Below are 17,807 nucleotides of genomic sequence, written 5' to 3' on the forward strand. Positions count from 1 at the left end.
CCTGGGTACCTACGAGACCGTCTTTTGCCACCAATAGCCTCCCACCGACCAGTTCGTTCTCACAGGGAGGGACTACTCAGGGTACCGTCAGTCAAATTATGTCGACTGGCGACTCCCAGGGGGAGGGCCTTCTCTGTGGGGGCTCCAACCCTTCGGAATGAACTGCCCCCGGAGATACGGAATATCCCTGATCTCCGTGCTTTCCGCCGTGCCCTCAAGACCCTGATGTTCCAACAGGCAGGGCTAAACATACAAACATGTGAATGATTTTTTTTTTTAAATGTTATCTAATTCTGGGTTTTATTTAATTGACCAAAGTAATAATTTTAATTAGCAATTTTATGATGTTTGTGTGTCTATATTTTTCTTGACTGTACACCGCCTTGAGTCCTACAGGAGAAAGGCGGTATAGAAATATAATAAATAAATAAATAAAATAAATAAATATATAAGGAATGCTTTTGGTAACTGGAACCAATTTGTTTTAGTGTTGGCCTAGAAACCAGGTGACCATGAGTTCTAGTCCCGCCTTAAGCAGAAAAGCCAACTGGGTGACTTCAGGCTAGCCCCTCTCTCTTAGTCCAATCCACCTCACAGGGTTGTTGTAGTGGGGAAAATAGGAGGAGGAAGGAGTATTGCTGCATTGAGTTTCTTGAGTAATACTTGAGTTGCCTCGAGTAATAAAGGCAAGATAAAAAAAAATCTAATAAGTAAATAAATATGTTGCAGTCCCAGAACCAGCGAAATCTGGGGGCTGGGCAGGGGACAGAATGTATCTGCCCTCAGTGTGGGAGGGATTGCCACTCTCGAATTGGCCTTTTTAGTCACACTAGATGCTTCTTTTAGGACCTCTTTTCAGAGCACAATACCATAGTCTCTTGAGACTGAAGGATGCCAATGGAATGTTGCTTGGGGTTGTGAATGTACACGTAGTTCAATATATAGAAAATGTCTGTTCTGCCCCAGCTACGGATCCCAAAGAACGCAGCACACACAAACTCCGAACAAAACTCAGTTTACTTCAAAACACAGTCTTTTGCAAATGCAGGCTGTTAATAAAACGTTCTTAACAACCTGCCCGAAATTCCACAGATAAGATAGAATCTTACAAGAGTTGGCAGATAACCCAGAAGCAAAGTTTGCAGAGAAAATCCAAACTCAATGATCAGCGAACGAATGAACGAACACACATTGTTTCCTGCAGCTTTTTACAAACCGTGTGCAAACTTAAATAGGCTAATGGAGTGGCCAATTAGCCCCAAGCCTTACTCTTGAGGAGACCTCCTCCTGAGTAACCACTCCTGCCTTTTGGCAGCTCTGTGTGCTCGTGCATTGAGAAGAGGCTCCTCCACTTCATCCTCTTCACTTAAAGGAGCCTCTGGAGGTTCTGAAGGCCCTGGGTGAATCCCTGCCTCTGGCACCACATCTTCTTCAGCCTCCTTGCTGTCCGACAGGCTGCTGGCGCGACACCACACCAGCCTCCTCGTCGTCGGGATCAGCAACAATCCGCGCAGGCCGCTGGCGGCCCACAACAATGTCATGTTTTAGGCTAGGAAAAAAAATGATTTGCAGAGCCTGAGTGCAGCAAGCAATGGTCCAGGGATTCTTTCCTTTTTAGGCCAACTTGATGTCATTAAAAGAAGGAAATTCACAAAATAGCATCTTCCGGGTACGGAAGCAGACGTAATTTGTTTAGGTTTATTTTTGAAGCGACGCTTACAGATGCACAATATGTACAAACAGAAAGTTAATGATACTTGACATTTGGCGTTTGCAAGATCTTGCAGCACAACTTGCTAATCACAAACAAAAGAGAGAGAGAGAGAGAAAGAGAGAGAGAGAGAGAGGGAGAGAGAGGGAGAGAAATATTGCTACAGAAATGCTGGTGGATTTCACAATATGCAACTTTGTAGGAAAAATTTGCTTGCAACACTTGTAAAGAAATATGGATAAATTTGGAAGCAAAACACGCACCCGAAGACATCTCTTTTGTTTTTTAGTGTGAACTGTTTAGATTAAAATTTATTCTGAAATAATCCTCCAATTTGCTGGAGCAAACCGTTCCTATTTGCAAAATGAGAAACTGAGGGGAGGGGGGGAAATTGCCCGCCCTTACTTCACGCTTGTTCTCTAGGCAACGCAAACTGGATGCCCGTCCTCATCACATTTTTTTTAATTGCAATTCTGAACTGTGATTTCTTTTTAAATGTGTCTGCTCGCTGACCTGGCTCAGGTCCAGACTGGTTTCTTTAAACAACGCTCTCATGCAGCAGTCCACGTGTATTCCAAACTCAGTAAGAGCTTTAATTAAGCTTTAACAAGGGGTCTGGGAAGATAATGCTCGTTCAGCTGCCCCAGACATAACCTTTGCAGTAGTTCCTTCCCTTTTTCCAACAGCGTTCCACCAAGCACGATCTGTGTTGCTTGTACATTTTGTAAACCTCTCTGAGCTCTGGTTAGTTCCTCGTTTCTCTTATATATATATCTCCCAAAGATAATGAGCGCATTTATTCTTGCTCCACTATTTTACCGTCAATCTGACACGTAGCCCATCTTCCCCCGTTGGGCTTTAGCAATTTTCAAATCCTGCATCTTCTGATCTGGCTTTAGCTAAGTGGAGAAATCAGAGGAGATGCTGAAGGTTCTGTCAGCGTTCCTCATCGATGTGTGCGTATGTGTGTGTGATCCACACAGCTGCTCCTAAACAATGTTGTCGAGTTGAAGTTTCTAATGTGACGTTATGACGCAGGTTGCTGTAATCCTGGGGTACAAATATACAGGTACTCACGGCCATAACTGGGACCAGAGGCAAGGTGATTGTTAAGTCAGTCATTCTTGATTTTACAATCTTTCTGGGGCAATTGTTAAGCAAATCACTGCAGTTGTTAAGTGAATCATGTGGTCATTAAGCAAATCCAGCTTCCCCATTGACTTTGCTTGTTGGAGGCTGGCTGGGAAGGTCACATATGGTGACCACATGACTCTAGGATGCTGCAACTGTTGTAGATGCATGCCAGTTGCCAAAAGCCCAAATATTGATCATGTGTCCATGGCGATGCTGTGATGGTTATAAGTGTGAGGACCGGTCATAAGTCACTCTTTTCAGTGCCATCGAAAGTACAAACAGACATTAAACTAATGGTTGTAACTTGAGGACTAGCTGTAAGTAGTTCAAGACATCAATGAGATGCTGAGGTATTTTCCAAAATATGGCATTTGGACATTTTACAAAGAACCTTAGTTTTAAAGAATCTGGAATCAGCAAAGAGAACAATTTTATATCGATGGAAAGAAATTTAAATTCCCAACATTAAAAAGTGGATACTAGAGATGGGGGGGGGGGTGTTAATCAGTTTTTGCAATATTTTAGTTTCTAAAAATGCAATGAAGCAATATGTTTTTAGAGTTAGCATTCTAAAAGACTAGACAATGCTTTAGATTAACATTATATGGACCTTTTTTTTTATTTCCCATTCTTATCTTTTAGTTCATTTTAATCACTATTATTTTGTTATTGTCGTGCGTCGCTGCTATCTTATTTTTTCATGCTTCCCCCTCCCCCTTTTATTTTTTTTCCTTTTCATGAATTAAATGGTACAGGAAAAAAGTTAGTAGATGGCAAAGAAAAAAATTACTTTGCTAAAAGAGAAAATGATTAGCTATTTGATATCCAAAGCATTAAGTTCATCTACTTTCTTTTACATTTAATTTAAGTGGAAATAAAAGAGAAACAAAATGGGTTTAGGTCGCAATTCCTTCTCTGAATTGTGCAGTATTTGGAGTTTAATCAAAAACATTTTGTTCAGCTCCAGGGTCACAGAAAATACTGTTTTTCTTTCAGCTCTGCTCCTTTCGCTAATTATTTTATCGTGGTTCGTTGCACGGTCAGCCAGGTGTTCAGACTGGAATTGGCATATTTACCTACCTATCAAGTCCTTCCAAAAGACATGGGATAAGTAGATGTTGATGGTTGATGGTTTTAAAGGTATCATCATTATTATTATGGCTGGGGAATTCTAGGACTTGAAGTCCACAAATTTTAGTTTCCAAGGTGGGACATCCATGATTTAGAATATTATCCTATCATTCCTTCAGGAGGTGAAGCCACGTAGCCTTCCCTTCCTTAGTTTGTTCCAGAAACTATTACAGGTATGCTAGTTTTCAATTTAAAACTATAATGATGTCCGCCCATCACAGTCATAAGAAGTGACAATCATAAAACGAGTCACATTCACATGACCAACCTGATTTTATGATCTTTTTGCAGTGGTCGTTAAATGAATATTGTGGTTGTTAAGCGAGCCAATGGTTTGTTGGGGATGTGGAAGTGACTACTGGTTTTTGGCAAAACTGTTGTAAAACACAGCCGCAGTCAGTGGTTGGTTCCTCCCGGTTCGGTCCGGTTTGGCCGAGCCGGTAGCGGTGACGATATGACGTCACCGAACCGGTTCTCCCCCCCGCCCTCCCACCCCCCCACCCACGTTATTCTTACCTTTTATTTGGTCCCACCCCCAATCTATTGCTGCCTCCTGAGTCCCAGCTGATGACTAGAGGGAAAAAAACTGTTTAAACTCTTGCCGTGGGCTTCAAAGGGCCGTCCTACAGCTGATCAGTGTTAAAAGCAAACAAATGAGTTGGGTCGTAAGTGCGAGGACTGGTCGTAAGTGTGAGGACCTTCCAGAAATAACTCTGACCAGCTAGCCACGCCTACCTAGTCACATGACCTCCAAGCCACACCCACAAAATAAGCCACGCCCACAGAACCGGTAGTAAAAAAATTTAGAACCCACCCCTGAGCAGGATCATGTAATGCTGCAAACAGCTGCAAATTTGGTTAGTTGCTGAACATGCAACAGTTCAGTCGTGTGACCATGGGGAGGGGTCACAAACTTCAAATCCAGGTTATAGGTAGCCCTAAAGTAAGTCTGTCATAACTTTGAACAGTCACTAAGCAACTGGTCTTAAATCAAGGATCTATCTGTAGTGCATCTCTACTACACCAATTTGCAAATTAAAAAAAAAGTTTAAAGCTGTAACAATTGATGTAACCGAAGCTTTATACCTTTATTTGCCTCGCATATACCAGGAGGCTGGCTGGGATATTAGTCAGAGTAGAGGAACAGACAAAATGTTGGAATGCTTATTATTAAATTTCTTAATTATGGAATAGAGTTAACTTTGTAATGAATAACAATTCTCCAGCACGGAAAATCTTTGTATTCCATCATACTGAGTACAGTATAACCATCACTATAAATCAGTGTAAATCACTTTTCCATTCTTAAAATGATTGGCCAAGAAGGTTTTCCCTTTAAATACAGGTAGTCCTTGACTTACAACCATTCGTTTAGTGACCATTCAAAGTTACAACAGCACTGAAATTTTAAAAAAAAGGTTTAAAAAAAGTTTAAAAAGCTTATATTTATGATGATTGCTATTTCCTGGGGTCATCTGATCTTTTGTGACCTTCTAACAAGGAAAATCAATGGGGAAGCCAGATTCACTTAATAACTGTGTTACTAACTTAATTTCTGCAGTGATTCACTTGCCACACTTATTGGCAAGAAAGGTTGTAAAATGGAACAAAACTCACTTAACAACTGTCTTGCTTAGCAATGGAAATTTTGGGCTCAATTGTTGTCATAAGTTGAGGACTAGTAGCTATATTACCCCAGATAATAATGGGATTCATCCATAAGCATGTTTAGTTTTGGTTGCAGTAATATATACAGTTTTTGTCAAGAAGAAAACTATTCTTCCCACATGAATCAAATGATTATCTTTCGGATAAGTATCTGGAGTGTTTTTTGGGAACTAATTTGTAAATCTTGGAGCCAGCAAGAAGTTTTAAAATATTTACAAAAGGAGGAGGAGGAGAGGAGGAGGAAAGAGAAGATTTTCCGCCAAAATCCTCATGGCATGCCTTTTTGCTAATGTTTTATTTTCTGACAGGTTACAAAAAAAGAAAGTTGGCCATGATTAGAAGGCATAAAAACACAATCCAGCATTCATTTAAGATTTTTTTTTTAAAAAAGAAATAAGTCTCCTTGATGTCTAGTCTCTCTCTTTAAATTTTTACTGCAGTTGGATGTTGAAGAGACCCCAACATCCTTAGGCATTTGCAAATGTAATTCTAAGATGGTGCAAGACAAATGTTTTAGCCAATGTACTCTTTATGATTATGTGGACATTCCGTTCAGGCAGTTTTCTTGTTTGTGTAAACTGCCTTTTCTGATTCAAAGTGTCATTTCACCAATTCTTGAGAATCCCACTTCCAGGAGTCTCTGATTTTTCTAGTAACAGGGAAAAAGAGAACTGATTGACCCACTTGTCATAATCTTACAGGGAGGAGATGAGAATTTTCTATATTTCCGCAGTTTAAATTCTGCCACTGGTGTGCCACAAAAAGCAATTTATTTTATTTTATTTTATTTGTCAAATACATATTAGATAATATATATAAGTATAAGCATGAATTGAATGAATACAATTAAACATTAGGACAGGGACGGTAGGCATGCTGGTGCTCTCATGTTTTATCTTTAGTTAGCCAAAGGTTGCCACGGCTTAAGGAAGGAGAGAAAAAGCTGCAAAATGGACAGAGACTCTTCCTGAAGAGTGTTATAGTACTTACCTGATGCGTTGATCCTGGCATTGTTGATTCATGCTCAGAGCATCAGCAGGGAAGGGTAAAAACAAAAAGTGATTTTGTTTGGGCAGTTGCTTGGCATACACACTGTCTGGTGCAGAATTGAAAAATGTTAATTATTGCAAGGTGACAGAATTCCTAATACAGGTAAGTCCTTAACTTAATTTACAACTATTTGTAACTACAACTTACAAATTCAAATAAATAAATAAATATTTATTTAGTAACTGAAGTTACAATGGCACTGAAAAAAGTTGACTTATGATTGTTTTTCACTCTTATGACAGTTGCAGCAACAGAGATTGTCAGCTCAATAGTAGTTGTAAGCAGTGGTGGGATTCAAGTAATTTAACAACCGGTTCTCTGCCCTAACAATTTCTTCCAAAAACCAGTTTGCCAAACTGCTCAGAAAGTTAACAACCGGTTCTCCCGAAGTGGTGCGAACTGGCTGAATCCCACCATTGGTTGTAAGAGCCTTGGTGGCGCAGCAGACTAAAGTGCTGTTAAGTAACACCAGCTGCCTGCAATTACTGCAAGTTCAAATCTCACCAGGCTCAAGGTTGACTCAGCCTTCCATCCTTTTGAGGTAGGTAAAATGAGGACCCGGTTTGTGGGGGCAATAAGATGACTTTGTATAAAAAAGAACACCGCTTGGGGGGGGGGCGAAAGCCCTACTAAGCAGGTATATACAAAAGTATGAAGGCTATTGCTTAAAAGCATTGTAAGCCGCCCTGAGTCTCCGGAGAAGGTTGGCATATAAATCGAACCAACCAACCAACCAACCAATCAATCAATCAATCAATCAAGGACTACCTGTACTGAGAACAAGATATATCTAGGATGAAAAGATTGTAGATTGTAAGGGACAAGTGATCTTCTAGAATTTGGGTGAAAACTAGGAAAAGTTTAAAAATTTGATTTTGAGAAAGTTGCCTATTTCAAAGGAAGGAAGGAAGGGAAAGGAAGGGAAGGGAAGGGAAGGGAAGGGAAGGGAAGGGAAGGAAAGGAAAGGAAAGGAAAGGAAAGGAAAGGAAAGGAAAGGAAAGGAAAGGAAAGGAAAGGAAAGTCTGCAGATAGCCCCGAACAATATACTGTACATAAATAGTATACCAGTATTAAAAAAAAAACCTAAATTCTTCTCCAAAATCAGTCCCAAAGGTTTTTCTTGAAGAAAGCCATGTTTTTAAATTTTCTGGAAAGCTTTCCCTTTTCCTTATGCTTCTAATAGGTGAACGAAAAGTAATAATTTCTCCCATCCTGGCTTGTTTGTGTTACATCAGGATGGAGGAGAAGCATACTGAAATAGGGGTTATCAGGTTTATTCTCACTGGATGTTCCTGTAAAGACATGGATTTGGAAAACATTGTTTTTGTTTTGATTCATGATTCCAGCTGAGCTTCCCAAACCTCTGATGGCTCTGGTTCTAGTGATGTCCCAAATTACACGCCGAAAGCGTCACAAAACCCAAACCTACACAAGACCTCAAGAATGCAAAGCGATTCTCTCCTTTTATAGTCTACACAATGAAAACTTCTGATGCAGGGATTAGGGGATTTGCACGCCAGTCTTTTCAACCCCGAAAGAAAAACCAGTCTGGATTGCAACAAAGGTTCATCTGATCTTTTTGGCCCCAGCCGGGAAGTCAGAAATATCCAAAGCACTGTGTGCAAACAGCCCCTTCTCTTTGCCTTGTTACAGGTAGTCCTCAATTTACAACCGTTCATTTAGTGACCATTCAAAGTTACAAAAGCACTGAAAAAAGAGACTTATGACTATTCATCATATGACAGCATGCTCATGGTCACGTGATCAAAATTCAGACACTTGACAACTGACTCACATTTATGACTGTTGCAGTGGCCCAGAATCATATGATCACCTTTTGTGACCTTCTAACAAACAAAATGTTTGTTTTTTTGCTAACTTAACTTAACTCAACTCAACTCAACTCAACTCAACTCAACTCAACTCAACTCAACTTAACATGTTTGCTAATTTAACATGTTGCTAAGACTGGCTAGGTGGCTCAATGGCTAAGATGCTGAACTTGTCGATCAGAAAGGTTGGCAGTTTGGTGGTTCAAATCCCTAGTATAGATCTCCTGCCTGAGCAGGATGTTGGACTAGATGACCTCCAAGGTCCCTTCCAACTTTGTTACTGTTACTGCTAACTTAACAAGTGCAGTGATTCACTTAACAATTGTGGCAAGAAAGGTTGTAAAATGGGACCAAACTGTCTCGCTTAGCAACAGTAATTTTGGCATCAATTGTAATCCTAAGTCAAGAACTACATGTATTTTGCGATAGACTGCTTTGGAGCAGTGGAGGTTCCATTCAGTTTCGTCAGTAGCTCCTGACTTTACCTGCAATTGCTGGATAATCTTTATGGTTTGGGAATTCCTGAAGTTAATTAAATATTACAGAGAGAAACATTTCTAACCGCCAATTAATTTTTTAAGCAAATAGCTGATTTTGCTTCCATCCGCCCAAACATCTAAATTACTCTTCCACTTTCAAAGGTGTTTATGCTGCAATTTATTGCTGGTTTGTTCCGGCTGCGAAAGATGCCTCTAGTAGTTTGTACTTGGAAAGTTGTAATTTTGGCAGAACTAACAGGTATTTCATAAAGTTTCCGTTAGAGAGAAGAATAAATTCTTTCAGCCCTGCTGAATATGCCTTTTCAGAGGGGCATATTATTGCAAGGAAAGATGTTTTGGGTAGAAGAGGTGCGTTTGGTGCCACCTCTGCAAATTAGCCATTTATTCCTCCCCAAATGTGTTAATGGACAACCATTAACTGGAGACAAGCCAAACCAGAGGACACATTTATTATTTTAAGCTTTGGTACTGGGTTCACTGACAATATGGCTGCCACTGCAGGATTTGCTGATTCACACAATGGCAGACATTATTGGGTTGGTCATTCACAAAAGGGCTGCCATTGCAGGAATGGTCACAACATAGCTGCCATTTAAGGACTTGCCCAATCACAAAATGGCTGCCATTGCAATCACAAAATGGCTGCCATTGCAATCACAAAACGGCTGCCATTGCAGATAGAATTGGAGGAGAAGACAAAATTCATTGTTTTAATTAAAGAGCAGAATTTGTATAGTTGTGTTCCTACTTAGAAACCGTTTCTGGACTTTTTACTTGACATTGAAAAAAAACAAACTTCAATTTTAGGGATTGATGATTTTGTTGTTACAAAGGCTGAGAAATGTAAAGCAAAATATTATGGCGATTCTTTCTTTTGGAGCCTTCTGCATCGAGAAAGGTTGGATGTCACTCTTTTTTCTTTCTTTCTTTCTTTCTGCAGCCTTCTCTTTTTTCCTCCTTGCTTCTTTTTCTACTTTTACCTCACAATAAAATTCTGAGGCCTCAAAATGGCTGCCATTGCAGGATTGGTCATTTGCAACAAAGCTGCCATGTGGCTGCACCATTCATAAAACATTCCTCAGAAGTCAAAACTCCCAAGATAAACAAGGATTTCCGTTCTAGCTACAAGAGATTTTCCTGTGATTTTTTCCCTACTTTTTACTGGAAATTGGGCCACGGATATCAACTATTTGTACATTCTAAGAATGTGTATGAAATTATTGTGGGAGGCTAATGCTGGTTTTTTTCCACATCTCTTGTATATCCTTGGGGGAATTTTTTTTATAAAAAAAATCAGGTGATTATCCAGGGTAGTATTTCACAATCTTAGCAACTTTAAAAAGTGTGGACCAACTCCCAGAATTCTCCAGGCAGTATGCTGGGTGGGGCAAGGTGTTGTAGAGGGAGGGGCTGTGGCTGAGAAAGGGTCCAGCCCCCTAAAGTCTCCAGGGGCATCTGGAGCATAATTTCCTTATTAAATTGTGTCTGTCAAGCAGGGTCTGCAAGATGATATATTGTAGCTGTTGTGTATTGAGCAGGTTCCCTGGATTGTGCCCCCTGTTGGAATGCATGAATGGGCTATTACATTGTGATTGGTTCGCTGGGCTGACAGCTAGTATATAAGAGCTGTCAGCAGGCTTTTCTCTCTGTTCGGTTCTGAGGAGACTGTGTTCCGAGTCTCCTGTTCTGTGTTAAATAAAGAAGTTACCTCAGGTGTTATCCACTCGTTGTGGAGTCATCATTAGTGCCCAGCTGATATTTATTAGTAGCATTAGCACCAGAGGTGGTATTCAGCCGGTTCGTACAAGTTCAGGAAAACTGGTAGCGGTGGCTGCGGGCTGCCCACCCACATGGACATAATGCTGTCTTATTTAGCCACGCGGAAGGCCGGGTGCATGTGCGGAAGGCGTGCGTGTGTGCGCATGGCGAACCGGTGATAAGAATATGTGAAATCCACCGCTGAATAGCACTTAGACTTATATACAGTCCGCTCTAAGCAGTTTACAGAGTCAGCATATTGCCCCCAACCATCTAATTTTACCGACCTCGGAAGGATGGAAGGCTGAGTCAACCTTGAGCCTGGTCAGATTTGAACTACCAAATTGCAGGCAGCTGGCAGCAGCAGAAGTAGCCTGCAGTACTGCATTCTAACCACTGATAGGTTCTGGAGAACCGGTAGCAGAAATTTTGAGTAGTTCGGAGAACCGACAAATACTACCTCTGGCTAGCTCCAGAGTGGGGTGGGAATGGAGATTTTGCAGTATCCTGCCCCCAGGAGTGGTGAGGGAATGGGGATTTTGCAGTATCCTTCCCCTGGAGTGGGGTGGGAATGGAGTTTTTGCAGTATCCTTCCCCTGCTACGCCCATCAAGCCACAGCAACAGAACCGGTAGTAAAAAAATTTGGATTTCACCACTGATCCCTTCCAACTCTGTTATTCTGTTATACTATTTCACAACTAAAAAAAATGTGCTTGGGAAACATCAGCATGCATTCATCTCTGAAGACAATTGAGGCTGCTTGTTCCTTTAGCCTGCAAATAGACAGAAGAGAAATTTATGCGGGATGGTGCTCTAAGCAAAAGGCCTGGAGGATACAGAGACAGTGACGGTGAAGGTTTATCTTTATTGTGTCTGCAGACATCTCTCTTCACGCAGCCCCCAACTCAACAAAGTCAGATTCTTCATCAAAGGAATATAGCATCAAAGGAATAAGGCAGGAGGGCAAGGAAAAATGTGGTCTGCCTCTGGGGATTGGTCAGGGGGAAACTGAAGCATAATTTCTGCATGGGGAAAGGAGAAGCAACCTTGTTTTTTGTTTAGACAAAAGATCATGTGGCTCTATCCTGGGCTTTGCTTCTTCACAATTCTCATTTCACCTGGGTCATTTTTTAAAACACTTGCAATTCCGAAGCATTCAATTTCCCACTAAACGTAGTCCTTCACTTATGATCACATTTGGAAGCAGAATTACCGTTGCTAAGCAAGGCAGTTGTTAAGTGAGATGCACCTGGTTTTACTACCATTTTTGCCACAATTGTTCAATGAATCACTGATTCAAGCGGTCATGTAATGAATCTAGCTTCCCTCCCCCATTGATTTTCCTTGTCAGAAACTGGCTGGGAAGGTCACAAATGCCAATCCCATGACTCCGGGATGCCTGTTGCCAATTTTGATCATAAATCACTTTTTTAAGTGCCATCGTAACTTTGAATGGTCACTAAACAAATGTTGTGAATCAAGGAATGCATGTATACAGTCAGCATGAACAGATGCCTACAGGATCCAGTCTTTGATTTTCCTTGCAGTCCAAGTCCAAATGATCATGAAGAATGATACCCACTATCTGGAGGAGAGTGGGTCTGCCAGCTTGGCCAACCAACAGGGATTCCTCACATACCAGATCTTCTGTTTCATCAGCAGGATGGTGAATGAACATAGAACAGAGCTCTCCAAACTTGGCAACTTTAAAACTTGTGGACTTCAATTCCCAGAATTCCTCAGTCAGCCATTTCTCATGCTGGCTGAGGAATTCTGGGAATTGAAGTCCAGAAGTCTTAATGTTGCAGTTTGGAGACCCCTGATATGGAACATAGAATCATAGTGATGACAGCAAGAATAGGGTCTCTTTGAATAACTGTTGTCAGTAACAAGGAGCACCTTTGGTTAATGTTTCTGTGACATTCCATGTTAGAATAACAGGGTTGGAAGGGACCTTAGAGGTCTTCTAGTCCAACCTCCTGTTTAAGCAGGAAACCCTATACCATTTCAGACAAATGGTTATCAAATCTCTTCTTAAAAATTTCCAGTGTTGGAGCATTTACAACTTCTGGAGGCAAGTTGTTCCACTGATTAATTGTCAGGAAATTTCTTCTTAGTTCTGGGTTGCTTCCACAGTGGATTTGATTTAAATCAAGTCGATTTAAATCACTAGTAAAAAGATTTGATTTAAATCAACTCGATTTAAATCATAATTTTTAAAGAGCAACTGTCATCTCTGACACACTGTTTACTCACCAACAGTCTGTAGGAAGTTAGCATCCACCCCTTTCCTAGAAGAATGAAATATTTTAGGAAATATTAAAAAAGGCAGAATATTATGTTTCCCTGGATGAGAAATGGAGAAGCATGTTTTAAAGACGAAGCAGCTCTCATCTTCCTGCCCCCTCCCTTTGTCAATGGGCCAGAGGCAGAAACTCACACTCAATCTTTGTCAATGGACCATCACCTGCAACACAATAGGACCCATCTAGCAACAGAAACTAACACAATAGGACCCATCTAGCAACAGAAACTCACCACATGGCATCTGGGAAGATTACATCAGCCAGCAAGCCTAGCTAAGACCCCCACCCCCTAGGAGTCTGACAACCAATCAGGATACTCCTTCTGGGCTCCAGGAAGTTCAAAGCCAGAGAGGGCATAAAATCCGGGGACTCACTGCGTCTTGCCCCCTTTTCTGTTCAGGAACTCAAGCCATGTGATCCTGTCCACCATTAAACCATCTTTCCAAGCAGTCTCCATGTTTCCAGTGTCTTTTTCCCCACTTGGAGCTGAACCCAGAAGGATATTTCTTCCTACAGTCCTAATATTGCAGAATATAAAGCCTCATGCTACATAACTAAGCTCCATTTCACGCTGAATAAACTAAATTATTAATGTATCTTAAATAGAAAACTATATTTAGATAGAGTTTTACTCCAAAAGCATTTTATTAACGCTGATAAAATTTTTAAAAAATGCTATTTAAATTTTTAAAAACCCGATTTTTAAAAAAAAAAACCATTGATTTTTATCCACCCTGGTTGCTTCTCTCCTTGATTAGTTTCCACCCATTGCTTCTTGTCCTGCCTTCAGATGCTTTGGAGAATAGTTTGAATCCCTTTCTTTTTGGCAGCCCCTGAGATATTGGAAGACTGCTATCATGTCTCCCCTAGTCAGAGGTGGGATTCACTTACCTTCCCTACCGGTTTGCAAATGTGAGCACATGCGCCACCTCTGCACGGCCATCTGCGCACGCGCAGTAGTTTCACATTACGTCCGGGCGGGTGGGCAGAGCCTCCTGCAGTTGCCCCTACCGGTTCGTGCGATCTGGACAGAACCGGCTGAATCCCACCACTGCTCCTAGTTCTTCTTTTCATCAAACTAGACATACTCAGTTCCAGCAACTGTTCTTTATATGTTTCTATTGCTTTGAAGTAGACAAGACAGGGATGGAAGGGATCTTGGATGTCTTCTAGTCCAAACCTCCTGCTCAAGGCAGGAGCCTTACACCATCCTAGTCAAGAGCCTTGGTAGCACAGTGGTCTAAGGCACCCTGTTATTAAGCTGGTTATTAAGACCAGCTGCCTGCAACTACTGCAGGTTCGAATCTCGCCAAGGCTCAAGGCTGACTCAGCCTTCCATCCTTTCTAAGGTAGGTAAATTGAGGACCCAGTTGTGGGGGCAATAAGCTGACTTTGTATAAATATACAAAAGGATGAAGGCTATTGCTGAGCACATTGTAAGCCGCCCTGAGTCTCCGGAGAAGGGCGGCATATAAATCAAATTTTTTAAAAAATAATGGTTGTCCAGTCTATTTTTGAAAACCTCTAGTGATGGAGCACTCACAATTCTGAGAAGCAAGTTATTCCATTGATTAGTTGCTTTCACTGACAGAAATTTTCTCCTTATTTCTAGGTCAGATCTCTCTTTGATGAGCTTCCACCTATTGCTTCCTGCCCTGCCCTGTGGTGTTTTGGAGAACAAGTCAATCCCCTCTTCTCTGTAACAGCCCCACAAGTAGTGGAAGACAGCTATCATGTCCCCCCCCAATCCTTCTCTTTGATATGCTAGACAGATCTACTCTCTCAACCATTCATCAGGGGCAGTGGTGGGATTCAAAAAATTTTTACTACCGTTCTGTGGGTGTGGCTTGGTGGGCGTGGCAGGGGAAGGTTACTGCAAAATCCCCATTTCCTCCCGATCAGCTGGGACTTGGGAGGCAGAGAATGGATGCGGGCGGGGCCAGTCAGAGGTGGTATTTACCGGTTTTCCGAACTACTCAAAATTTCCACTACCAGTTCTCCAGAACGGGTCAGAACCTGCTGAATACCACCTCTGATCAGAGGGTAGCTTCTGATGCTAAATGAGGCACAACAGATCAGCCATATTATGCCTTCTTTTGGGAGAAGACACAAACACAGATTGAAACAAAGATGATTAGGAGACTGGAGGAGAGGTGGGTTTCAGCAGGTTCTGACCAGTTCTGGAGAACGGGTAGCGGAAATTTTGAGTAGTTCGGAGAACCAGTAATAAAAATTCTGACTGGCCCCGCCCCCATGTATTCTCTGCCTCCCAAGTCCCAGCTGATTGGGAGGAAATGGGGATTTTGCAGTAACCTTCCACTGGATTGGGGAGGGAATGGAGAGTTTACACTATCCTTCCCCTGCCATGCCCACCAAGCCATGCCTACCATGCCATGCCATGCCCACCAAGCCACACCCACAAAACTGGTAGTAAAAAATGTTGAAACCCACCACTGAACTGGAGGCTAAAACACGAAGAACGGTTGCAGGAACTGGGTATTTCTAGTTTTTAAAAAAAGGACTAGGGATGACATGATAGCAGTGTTCCAATATCAAAGGGGCTGCCAAAAAGAGGAGGGGGCCAACCTATTCTTCAAAGCACCTGAAGGTAGGACAAGATGCAATGGATAGAAACAAATCAACCAATAAAGAACTAAGAAAAAATTTCCTGACAGTGAGAACAATTAATAACTGGAATGAGGTTTTAAGAAGAGATTGGACAGCCATTTGTCTGAAATGATATATGAGGTTGGACTAGAAGACCTCCGAAGTCCTTTCCAACTCTATTCTGTTATTCTGTTAAAAACTGGAACAGCAACCTAAGAAGGAATTTAGGCTGGAAATGTTTGCATCCTCCTTGTTGTATGCAAGACCATCATTTTGTGCAATTCATTCCTGCCTGTCTACAATTATTCACATTTAAACTTGGTAAACTTAGCAAGATTTATGCATTTATGGCCTACTTTCTTTATTGTTTGCTTCTAAGCATGCAATAGATCATAGGGGGAAAAGAGGGAAGCTGGTGAATAGGCTAATGGTTTTCTGTGTGGTAAGAACAGATGTTTTTTATTCATGTGAATGCTTCCTAAGAAAAATGTTTAGGGGGGGGGACATTCATTATAGATAGTCCTTGACTTACAACAGTTTGTTTAGTGACTGTTCAAAGTCACAATGGCATTGAAAAAGGGACTTATGACCATTTTTCGCACTTATGACCGTTGCAGCATCCCCATGGTCACATGATTAAAATTCAGAGTCAGCTTGGCAACTGACTCGTATCTGTGACAGTTGCACTGTTCCAGGGTCATATCATCACATTTTGCAACCTCCTGACAACCAATGTCAATGGGGAAGCCAGATTCACTTAACAAGTCTGTTACTAAATTAACATCTGTAGTGATTCACTTAACAAGTGTGGCAAGTAAGGTCTTCCGGGTGCGCTTCAAGGTGTTGGTTACCACCTTTAAAGCGCTCCATGGCGTAGGACCTAGTTATCTTCGAGACCGCCTTCTGCCACCGACGACCTCCCATCGACCCGTGCGCTCCCACAGAGAGGGCCTCCTCGGGGTGCCATCAGCCAAGCAATGCAGGCTGGTGACCCCCAGGGGGAGGGCCTTCTCTGTGGGGGCTCCCACCCTCTGGAATCAGCTGCCCCCAGAGATAAGGAGAATCCAAGACCTCCGTGCCTTCCGCCATGCCCTTAAAACTTACCTTTTCCAACAAAAGGCTGGCCTAACAAATTTTAAAATGATTTTAAATTTGTTTGTCTTTTTAAATTTTGGGGCAAATTGAGATATTTCCTTTTAATCTGTTCTTAATGTATTTATTATGTGTTTTTATTTGGCTGTATACCGCCCTGAGTCCCTAGGGAGAAGGGCGGTATATAAATTTGAAGTAAAAATAAAATAAAATAAAATAATAATAAAATGGGGCAAAACTTACTGATGTCTCACTTACAGTAGCAATGGAAATTTTGAGCTCAATTGTGATCATAAGTCACTACCTGTATTAAATGCAGTGCTACCAGAGATCCTTTAATACACGTACTCCTTGACTCCTTGGGTTTCACTTACCTTTGCTACTGGTTTGCTCGCGCGCATGCGCACCACTTCTGCAAATGTGCAGAAGGTTCTGCACATGCACAGAGCGTATTTGATGACGTCCGGGCAGGCAGGTGGAGCATCCCACTGCCGTGCTACCGGTTTGCACGAACCGGGGCGAACTGGTAGCAACCTACCACTATCCTTGACTTATGGCCATAACAGACCTTGCTCATCACAGTTGTAAGTCTTGATATGTCTTGATAAAACAGGTTGGTTACATGACTGACTGGATTTTATGATTTTTTTTTGTGGTTGTTGTTCAGTGAACACTGAAGTCATTAAGTGAACCAATATTTCACTAAGGGCCCAGATTTGCTGAAAACCAGAAGTAAGGGCCAGTATTTGAGGAAACAGTCATAAGATGCAGTCATGTGACCATGGTATGCTGCAAACAGCCATAAATGCAGCCATGTTGCTGAGTGCCTGAAATTCAGTCACCTGACTACTGGGCTGACCATCAGAATTCCAAATCCGGGTTGTAACTAAACCCAAGGTTAGTCCATCATAATTTGAGGACTACCTATACTCCGTCTGAAGGCCTCCTCCCTTGCCTATCTTAGCCAGTCAAGTGAGCAGGCTAATTTAGGGAGAATTCGGATTGCGACAGTGAGAA

Source organism: Pantherophis guttatus, chromosome 1, assembly GCF_059756535.1.
Source record: "Pantherophis guttatus breed Tessera chromosome 1, ASM5975653v1, whole genome shotgun sequence".
Taxonomy (NCBI): Eukaryota; Metazoa; Chordata; class Lepidosauria; order Squamata; family Colubridae; genus Pantherophis; species Pantherophis guttatus.